Source organism: Vidua chalybeata, unplaced genomic scaffold (assembly GCF_026979565.1).
Source record: "Vidua chalybeata isolate OUT-0048 unplaced genomic scaffold, bVidCha1 merged haplotype W_reject_10, whole genome shotgun sequence".
Taxonomy (NCBI): Eukaryota; Metazoa; Chordata; class Aves; order Passeriformes; family Viduidae; genus Vidua; species Vidua chalybeata.
This window is the reverse complement of record NW_026530345.1, coordinates 291,447-300,512: the sequence shown is the minus strand read 5'-3', so window position 1 is coordinate 300,512 and position 9,066 is coordinate 291,447. Positions and strand designations below refer to the sequence as shown.

At 56.0% G+C, this 9,066-nt stretch overlaps 1 pseudogene; it reads right to left on the bottom strand.

The window, feature by feature from the left end:
* Window positions 1-2,564: 2,564 nt before the first annotated feature.
* Window positions 2,565-8,982, bottom strand: LOC128783110 (zinc finger protein 436-like; annotated as a pseudogene).
* Window positions 8,983-9,066: the final 84 nt, after the last annotated feature.

Genomic DNA, 9,066 nt, shown 5'->3' with positions numbered 1-9,066 from the left:
AGACAGAGACTGGGGCAATTCTGACATTTGGGGAAAGAACTGGAATTCTGGGGGAAAACCGCCAAACTCTGGCCTCAAATATCCCCAAATCCAACTTGGAATCCCTCCAAATTCACCCTGAACAGCCCAAAGCTTCCCCTGCTATGACAAGCCCATGGTGAGATAGAAATGCTGAGGGAAAATCCTGGAATTCTGGGAAAAAAACCAAAAACCCTGAGGAAAAGAACCAAATCCAACCAGGAACCCCCCAAAGCTTCCCTTTCTATGACAAACCCATGGTGAGACCCAAATCCCTGGGAAAATCCTGACAATTTGGAACAAAATCCTGAAATTCTGGGAAAAATCCTGAATTCCTGGGGGAAGAAAAGCCAAAATGCAGCCTCAAATACCCCCAAAATCCAACAAGAAACACTCCACAGCTTCCCCATCTATGACAAGCCCAAGATAAGAGAGAAATCAGAGCAGAAGTCCTGGGATTTTGGGAACAATCCTGAAATTCTGGGAAAAACTCCAAAATCCTTGGGGAAAACCCCCAAATCTGGCCCCAAATATCCTTAAAATCCACCCTACAACCCCTTAAAGCTTCCCCTTCTGGGACGAATCCATGGTGAGAGCAGAATCTTCAGGAAAATACCCAAATTTGGGGAAAAATCCTGAAACTCTGGAGAAAAAAGCCCAAAATTCAATTGGGAACCCACCCAGAATCCTGTGGAAAATACCCAAATGCAGCCAGGAACCCCCCAGAATTCACCCTGAATCTCCCAAACCTTCCCCTTCTACCCCACAATGAGACCCAAATCCAGGGAAAAATCCACAGTTTCTTGAAAAACAGGAAATTTTGGAGAAAAGCCCGAAATCTGTGGAAGAAAGGGAAATCCAGCCAGAAATCCACCCCCAATCCCCTGGGAATGACCCCAAATCCCTGTTGGAACCTCCCCAATTGCTCTGAATTCCTCCAAAATCCCTCTGAAATTCCCCAAATTCCTTCTAGGACTTCCGAAAATCCCTCAAAAACGTCCCTGATTGCTCTTGGAACTGCCCCAAATCCTGTCTGGAACTCCCCCAAATTCCTCTGAATTCCCCCAAAGCCCTCAGAAAGCCCCAAATCCCCTCTGGAACCTCTCCCAGATCCCCCCAAAATCCTCGGGAACGACCTGAGCTGTCCCCAAATCCCCCTGGACTGATCCCAAATCCCAAATCTTTGTGGGTTTTTTGGGGTGAGTTCCGTGAGGTTTTGTTGGGGCTTGGTGGGATTTTGAGGGAAGTTTTTGTGGGGATTTTTTGGGTGGATTTCCTCGGACTTTGGGTGGGATTTGAAGGGACTTGGGGGCATTTTTGGGGGGATTTGAGAGGGGTTTGATGGGATTTTGGTGGGGATTTTTTGAGTGGATTTGGGGGGGGGGGTTTGGGGGAAATTTTTGTGAGATATTTTGGGTGATTTGGAGGGATTACACTGGGGAGCCCAGAACTGGACACAGCACTCGAGGTGCTGCCCAACCAGTGCTGAGCACAGGGGAAGAATCACTGCCCTGCTCCTGCTGGCCACACCATTCCTGATGCAGGCCAGGAGCCATTGGCCTTCTTGGCCACCTGGGCACACGGCTGGCTCGTGCCCAGCCTGCTGTCCATCAGTCCCTGCAGGTCCCTTTCTGCCTGGCTGCTCTCCAGCCCCTCTGTCCCCAGCCTGGAGCGCTGCAGGGCTTCTTGTGGCCAAAGTGCAGGGCCCGGCACTTGGACTTGTTAAACCTCACCTTGTTGGATTTGGGCCCTGGATCCAGCCTGTCCAGGGCCCTGTGCAGAGCCCTCCTGCCCTCCAGCAGATCCACACTCCCACCCGGTTTGGTGTCACCACGGTTCCAGGAGGCCTCATGGATCCTTGGTTCCATGAGGTCTGGCAGGGCAGCAATGCTCTCCTTGCTCCCACAGGGTCACAGTGGCCTCTGGGTCCCAAGGGATGCTGTTGTGCTCTGTGCTGGTGGCGGGCACAGCTTTCCCTGAGAGTGTTTTGTGCTAACGGGCAGGAGCCACGAGAGCCCCAGCACACGCACACGCACACGGAGCAGCTTGGCACTGAAGACACGGCAGGCTCCAGGCATGGAGCTCCAGCCAGGGTTTATTAGGGTCTGACGCTCAGCGGTCTGGGGGGTCAAGACACAGACAAAGGAGGGTTTAGGGTAGAAATACAGGAAAAGAGGGCGTGGAGAAGAGCAACAGGGATCTAAGGGTTATGGGGTGGTACACAGGAAAAGGGACTAATAGGGAATGCCAGGCTGGATAGGCGGGGACATAAACCCATGGGAAGACAGGGAAGGGAGAACTCGCTAGAACATGAACATATGAGGGTAAAAGGGGTAGGAAAGGCCAGCGGGCAATGGGGAGGACACAACTGGGACAAATTAACATAGTGCTGCAGAGCATCTTGGGGGAAGCTTCTGTCCTCACCCTGAGCTCTGAGGAATGCCCGGAGCCTAAGGTGCATCTCTCCAGGGGATTGCTGTAAGCTCACGGGCCTCCACAAACACACCCTGGAGATGTCTGGGGCTGTTCATCCTTTCTCTGCTCTCCAGTGCTGAGGCAATGGACTCTGGCACAGCTCTGAGCTCGTGCCCGTGGCAACCACCCCTGGCCATGGGGCTCCATGGAGCTGCTCTCAGGAAACCCCCCAAGAGTTGGGGAGTGCCCCAAAACCGCCTCAGGAACGTGAGATACCCCAGCATCTCTTCATGAATGTAGACTCTTCAAAAACTCACTCAGTAACGGGCTCCCCCTATCTTCATCATCCCCAAACTTTGTCTGTCTCATTCCAGACCCCACCCCACCTCCCCAGTCCCAACCCATCCCACCCCTCCTGGACATCAAGACCCCTTCCCAAGCTGTACTTCCCCCATTTCACACCTCCCAAACCCCATCCCACCCATCCTGCCCCACCCAATGCCCATCTCACCCCTCCTGATTTGCATCCCACTTTGCCCAATCCCCTTCCAACCCAATTTCCCCCTGAGAAGTAGTGGAATTGAGTAATTTTGGGGTGGGATTCAGTAGTTTTCAGTGGCATTGAGTGCTTTTGAGGTGACAGATCAATCTTTCTCGTCATTTGGAGTGCCAAGAAATAAAGACAACTAAAACAAATATCCCCCATATCCTCCCAGATACCTTCCGGAATCCAAGATTCCCCAAAACACAAGTAAAATGTGAGGCTTTAGATGCCTTTGATGAATTTCTTGATTTTTACCCCAATTTTCTGTGTTTTGAAGGGAGGAAGATAAAAGATAAAAAGAGACAAAAGAAAAGGAACAGCAGCCACTTCCCTCTGTGTATCACAGGGAATGTGGGTCACCAGGGCTGTGCCCAACCTGGGTCCTCTGATGGGGATGGAGCTGGAGCAGCGCATGAAGCTCTTCCTGCAGGCGGGGCTCTCGCAGGGCTTCCCTTAGCGGTGCCTCCGTTGGTGTCGGGTAAAGAATGAGCGGTCTGAGAAGCTCTTCCCACACTGGGGACACTCGTAGGGCCTCTCCCCGGTGTGGATGCGCCGGTGGGTGACGAGGGTGGAGTTGTGCTTGAAGCCCATCCCGCAGTCGGGGCAGCAGAAGGGCCTCTCCTCTGTGTGAATCCGCTGATGTACAAGGAGATGGGAGCTGGTGTGAAACCTCTTCCCACACTCGGGACACTCGTAGGGCCTCTCCCCAGTGTGGAACCTCTGGTGGACAATCAGGTCGGACCGGTGGCTGAAGCCCTTCCCACATTCCAAGCACTCATAGGGTCGTTCCCCAGTGTGGATCCTCTGGTGGCAGAGCAGATTGAAACTCTTCCTGAAGCTCTTCCCACACTCCGAGCACTTGTGGGGCTTCTCCCCATCCTGGAGCTGCTCATGGACCACCAGCTCCGAGCTCTGGCTCCATCTCCGGCCGCCTCCCCAGCCCAGGGTGGGTCTTTCCTCCTCAGATCCCCACGATCTGTGTTTGCAGCCCCTCCTCGTGCGGCATCTCCAGGGCTTTTCCTCCCCGTTGGGTTCCTGCGCCGTGGAGCTGCTCAAAACGGCCTCTTCCACGAGGTTCTGCTGCGGGAATTTGTCCTCCCTGCTCTCCATCCTCAGCTCCTGCTCTGGGAGAGGAAGGACAAGGAGAGGATGGGATTTGCCTCCGTGCCACAGGGAAGGGCAAGGAGATTCCCCCCAGTGCGTCCCCGGCAGGACGGCACCGGCAGCGGGGCTGTCCTGCAGCCGGGGGCCGTGCTGGGCTGGGAGATGGAGCAGGAGAGAGGGGGAAAGGGGCACTGACTTCCTCCTCACCTGGGTCCTGGCTGTCCCGGGGCATCTTCCTCTTCCTCACAGCCTCCTCCTCCATCCAGCCAAAGTTTGGGAATGGGAAATCCTGGTTTTGGGGGAAAAACAAGGTGTGAATGCCTTGGGTTGGGGATTCCTCCTACCCAAATCCATCTCCAGAAGTCTCCAGGTGTCCATAAAAACCTCAAAAAATCAAGAGTGAATCAAAAAGAGCCACCAGGAGTGTCCCATGTCCAGTCTCATCCCTCTGGGGTTCTGGTGCTCCCCCGTCTCAGGGCTGCAGGGGATCCCATGGGTCCTGGGGATCCCCCTTCTCCAGGGTCCTGCTTAGGGATGCTGGGGTTTTTGGGGTATGAGGGTCCCCCTCTCCAGCCTCCCTCCAATCCAGACACTTGGGGCTTCCCCCTCTCCCCACCACCCTGTCCTGGTTTAGGGCAAATTTGGGAGAAAACCCCCAAAGGGGGTTTTCTAGAAAGCAGATTCAAGTGGCCCCTCCCCCAACCAGTTCAGGAAAATATTTCCTTGGAGAAAAGTAGAAAAAACCTGTTTATTTAACAGGCAAAGCATTCACCGGCACAGAAAATGAACAATATTAAACAATAAAACCTGTTGCCGCTCCAAAAGAGATGACAAACTCAGGAAGTCCCTCCGTGGGCTGTAGCTCGGCTCACTCAGTCTCTGATCAGTCCCTCCGTGGTCCAGGCCTGGCCCAGTGGGCCACAGGTGCGAGCTGCCGGTGCTCTTCTGGTGTTCAGTCCAGAGCAGGTTTAAACAGCTCCAAAGAAAAGGAAAAACCACAGTCCAGGGAACTTCTCTGCCTCAGCAAGCTAAAAACTAACTAAAAGCAAAGGAGAGCTCTGTCCTGCTGTCTGTTGGCAGACAACCGATACCTTAGCTTTAAGTTTTTCTGTTCTGCTTTGGTGTGCAGCCTTAGCTTTCTATTAAGTGTTACTGGGATCTTTTCACAGGGTGGTGAAGACAAAACAATCCTGTTCTAGCTGGAGAGTCAAGGACAATCTCTTCAAACTTCAGGCCCAAAGCACAAACAATGGGGAAAGAGGAGGGCGGGCAAGCAAGCAAGGAGGATGAAACTTCATCATTTGAAGCTATTCATTGGGCAGTTAAATCCTGGATGCAAATAGACTAAAACTTATAAAAATGTCAGATCTCCTGACCAAACCCTCTTTTGCTTCCATCTTGGAGCCATCCGGGCAGAGCCACGACCTTGGCTCCGGTACTGCCGGGCTGTGGCCTTTGAAGGCACTTCAATAAATATCCACTTTATTCCTCTTGCCTCCATCTGGCCTCAGTTCCAGCTCCTTAAGGCATCACAGCAGCCCAGGAGCCGGAATGTGGAGGAGCGAGTGCAGCTCCTGAAAACAAACTGCGCGCTGCTTCCTCGCCCCTTCGCTCTCAGAACCGGCCTTGATGGGTGCAGAACTCATTTCGGGGCTAAACGGACCAATGGGGGCACGGGCACCGTGAGGTCACCCAGGGACACGCCCCGGGCAGGGTCAGGGGTCCCGTCCCCGCCTCATCTCCGGGCTGCCGGGGGTCCCCCAGCTCCGCTATCGCCCCTTCCCCTCTCCCGCCCCGGGGCTCCCACGTTCCGCAGCCCCGGCTCTCACGGGGATCCCCAAAACCAACGTCCCGCCCTGTCAGTACCGGGCCAGCCGCACGTGGAGCCCCCGGGACCCTCCCGAGGGGCGATCACAGCTCCTCTGCCCCCGAAAAAGCTCCTCCTAGGGAGCTCGGAGGGATGCGGGGCTCGGAATCTGCCGGCTCCGAACACCCTCCAGAAAAATCCTCCCGAGACCCCTCGATAGAGTCGGGGCGAGCTCGGCCTCCCCCTCACCTGCGGCTCGGGGCTGGGGGCGATGCTCCCGGGGCAGGGGGTGCTGCAGACCCAGCGTGCGAGCGGTGCGAGCGGCGGGATTCTCCCGCTCCTCTTCCTGCTGTTCCTGCTGCTGCTGCTGCTCCTCCTCCTTCTCCTCCTCCTCCTCCTCCTCTCCCTCCTCTTCCTCCCGCATTCCCTCCGCTCCCAGCCCGGAGCTCCCTTTCCCACCCCTCTGCCCCGCGGCCGCCGCAGCACCGGCTGCTGGGTGCGGGGAGCCCCCGATCGGCCCAGGGGTGGGCAGGGGGCTCGGGGCCCCCCCCGGTGCGGATCCGTACCCCCGGGCCGAGCCCGAAATTCCGCTGGCGGGGCCGCCGGGCTCTGCGGGTCCGCCCGGCAACTGGTGAGTCATCGGCGAGAAAAGCTCTGGTTGGCTGGAGATTGTTCAGCGCGTTCTCTGATTGGCTGGAATTGCGAAAGGCGCCGCGCCCTGCGGCTGTCCCGGGGAGCTGCGCAGTCCGGGCCGGAGCCTTTTCCTATTTCTTTCTGTCTCTCTGAGACCTTTTCCCGATTTCTTTCTCTCTCTCTGAGATCTCTTTACTAGTTCTTTCTCTGCCTTTCTCCTTCCCATTTCTTGTTCCGTTCAATCCATGTTCAGTCGAATCCGCAGGTTGCGCTCCCGTGGTCTCATTTGCACCTTCCCTGGGGCGGAGGCGTCTCTCCCTCACGGGATCGTAACCCGCGGGAAGGGTCCGTTCCCACCCCAATCGTTCCGGGATTGTGTCAGGGACTCGCTTCCCTTTCCTCCCTCCCTCAGCCTGAAGCCAGGAATGTGCTGGGAAATGTCCAGCAAAGCCACCTTTGCTGCGTGCTGCAGGAGCCCACGGAGCTGCTGCACCTTGTCCCCGGGCCCTGCACAGCTCCTTGGGAGGCACGGCAGGAGCAGCACCCTGGGAGCTTCGGGAATGCCCCTCTGGGATCCGTGGCACACGCTCCCAGGGGCTGGAATTCCAGTTCCCAGCCAGGAAAAGATGTTCCTGCCCTTGAAGGCAAAGCTCTTAAGAAGGGGCCAAAAGCCAAGTGCAGCAAGATCCTACAGTGACATTTCACTGCCAGCCTTCCTAACTTCACCCATGGTTGTTGCAGCTCCTGCACTGGGAATTAAATCAGGGCAGGAGGCAGCTTTGGTGGCAGCTGCCCTGGCTCAAGGGAGACACAGAGAGAGAAAGAGAGCAGGCAAAGAGAGGCAGGAGAGAAAGGAGGACACAAACACAATCAGCTGAGAAGGTGGCACTCTGCAAACAGAACTGCCACGGACTGAAAATGAACGGGACAGAAATCAGTAAGTCTGAAAGTTTTATTCACTATCAAATACATCCCAGCCACCCAGCTCCACACAATCCCCATCCCACCACTCCAAACTGGGATCCCACTTCTCCAAATCTCCTTCCAACCCCATCTCAACCTGGCGGCTGTGGAATCAAGTGAGTTTGGCGTGGGATTGAGTTTCTCTGAGTTGGGAACAAGCCATTTTGAGGTGGGATTGAGCCCATATGAATTAAAATTCAGTTGTTTTCAGTGGAATTGAGTTGTTTTGAGGTGACCCTCTTGGCTTTTGGAGGGCAAAGAGATGGAGTACACTGCCCAAAATACCTCCAGAACCCACATCTATCCTCCAGAATATTGTCCCCAACATAGATCACAGGGAATGTGGGTCACCAGGGCTGTGCCCAGCATGGGTCCTGCAGTGGGGGATGGAGCTGGAGCAGCGCATGAAGCTCTTCCCGCACTCGGGGCACTCACAGGGCTTCCCTTACCGGTGCCTCCGTTGGTGTTGGGTCAAGTTAGAGAGCTGTGAGAAGCTCTTCGCACAGTGGGGACACTCATAGGGCCTCTCCCCGGTGTGGATGCGCCGGTGGGTGACGAGGGTGGAGTTGTGCTTGAAGCCCATCCCGCAGTCGGGGCAGCAGAAGGGCCTCTCCTCCGTGTGAACCCGATAGTGCTTGAGGAGATCGGAGCTGGTCTGTAACCTCTTCCCACACTTGGAACACTCGGGCCTATCCCCAGTGTGGCTCACCTGGTGCTGGATCAGGCTGGAGCTCAGGATGAATCTCTTCCCACACTCCCCACACTCGTAGGGCCTCTCCCTAGTGTGGGTCCTCTGGTGCCTGACGAGGTTTGACTTCTGCTTGAATCCCTTCCCGCAGTCAGGGCAGTGGAAAGGCCTCTCCTCTGTGTGACTCCGGTAGTGCAGGAGGAGATCGGAGCTGGTCTTAAACCCCTTCCCACACTCAGAACACTCATAGGGCCGTTCCCCAGTGTGGAACACCTGGTGCACGACCAGGTGGGAGCTCTGCCTGAAGCTCTTCCCACACTCCCCACACTCGTAGGGCCTCTCCCCAGTGTGGGTCCTCTGGTGCACGATCAGCTGGGAGCTGTACTTGAAGCTCTTGTCACACTCCAAGCACTTGTGGGGCTTCTCCCCATCATGGAGCTGCTCATGGACCACCAGCTCAGAAATCTGGCTCGATATCCGGCCACCTCCCTGGCCCAGGCTGGGTCTTTCCTCCTCAGATCCCCGCGATCTGCGTTTGCAGCCCCTCCTCGTGCGGCATCTCCGGGGCTTTTCCTCCCCATTGGGCTCCTGCGCCGTGTAGCTGTTCAAAACAGCCTCTTCCACGAGGTTCTGCCGCGGGGATTTGTCCTCCCTGCTCTCCGTTCTCAGCTCCTGCTCTGGGGGAGGAAGGACAAGGAGAGGGTCTTCCTATTCTTCGCAGCCTGCCATGTGCTAGGAATGGGAAATCCTGGTTTGGGGAAAACAAGGCATGAGCACACTGACTTTGAAGGTCCCACTGCCTGAGTCCATCTCTAGAAGTCACCGGCCACCTGGGCTCCATAAAAACCTCCCAAACACCAAGATTCAGCCCTCAAAAAGCCTCCCAGGAGTCCC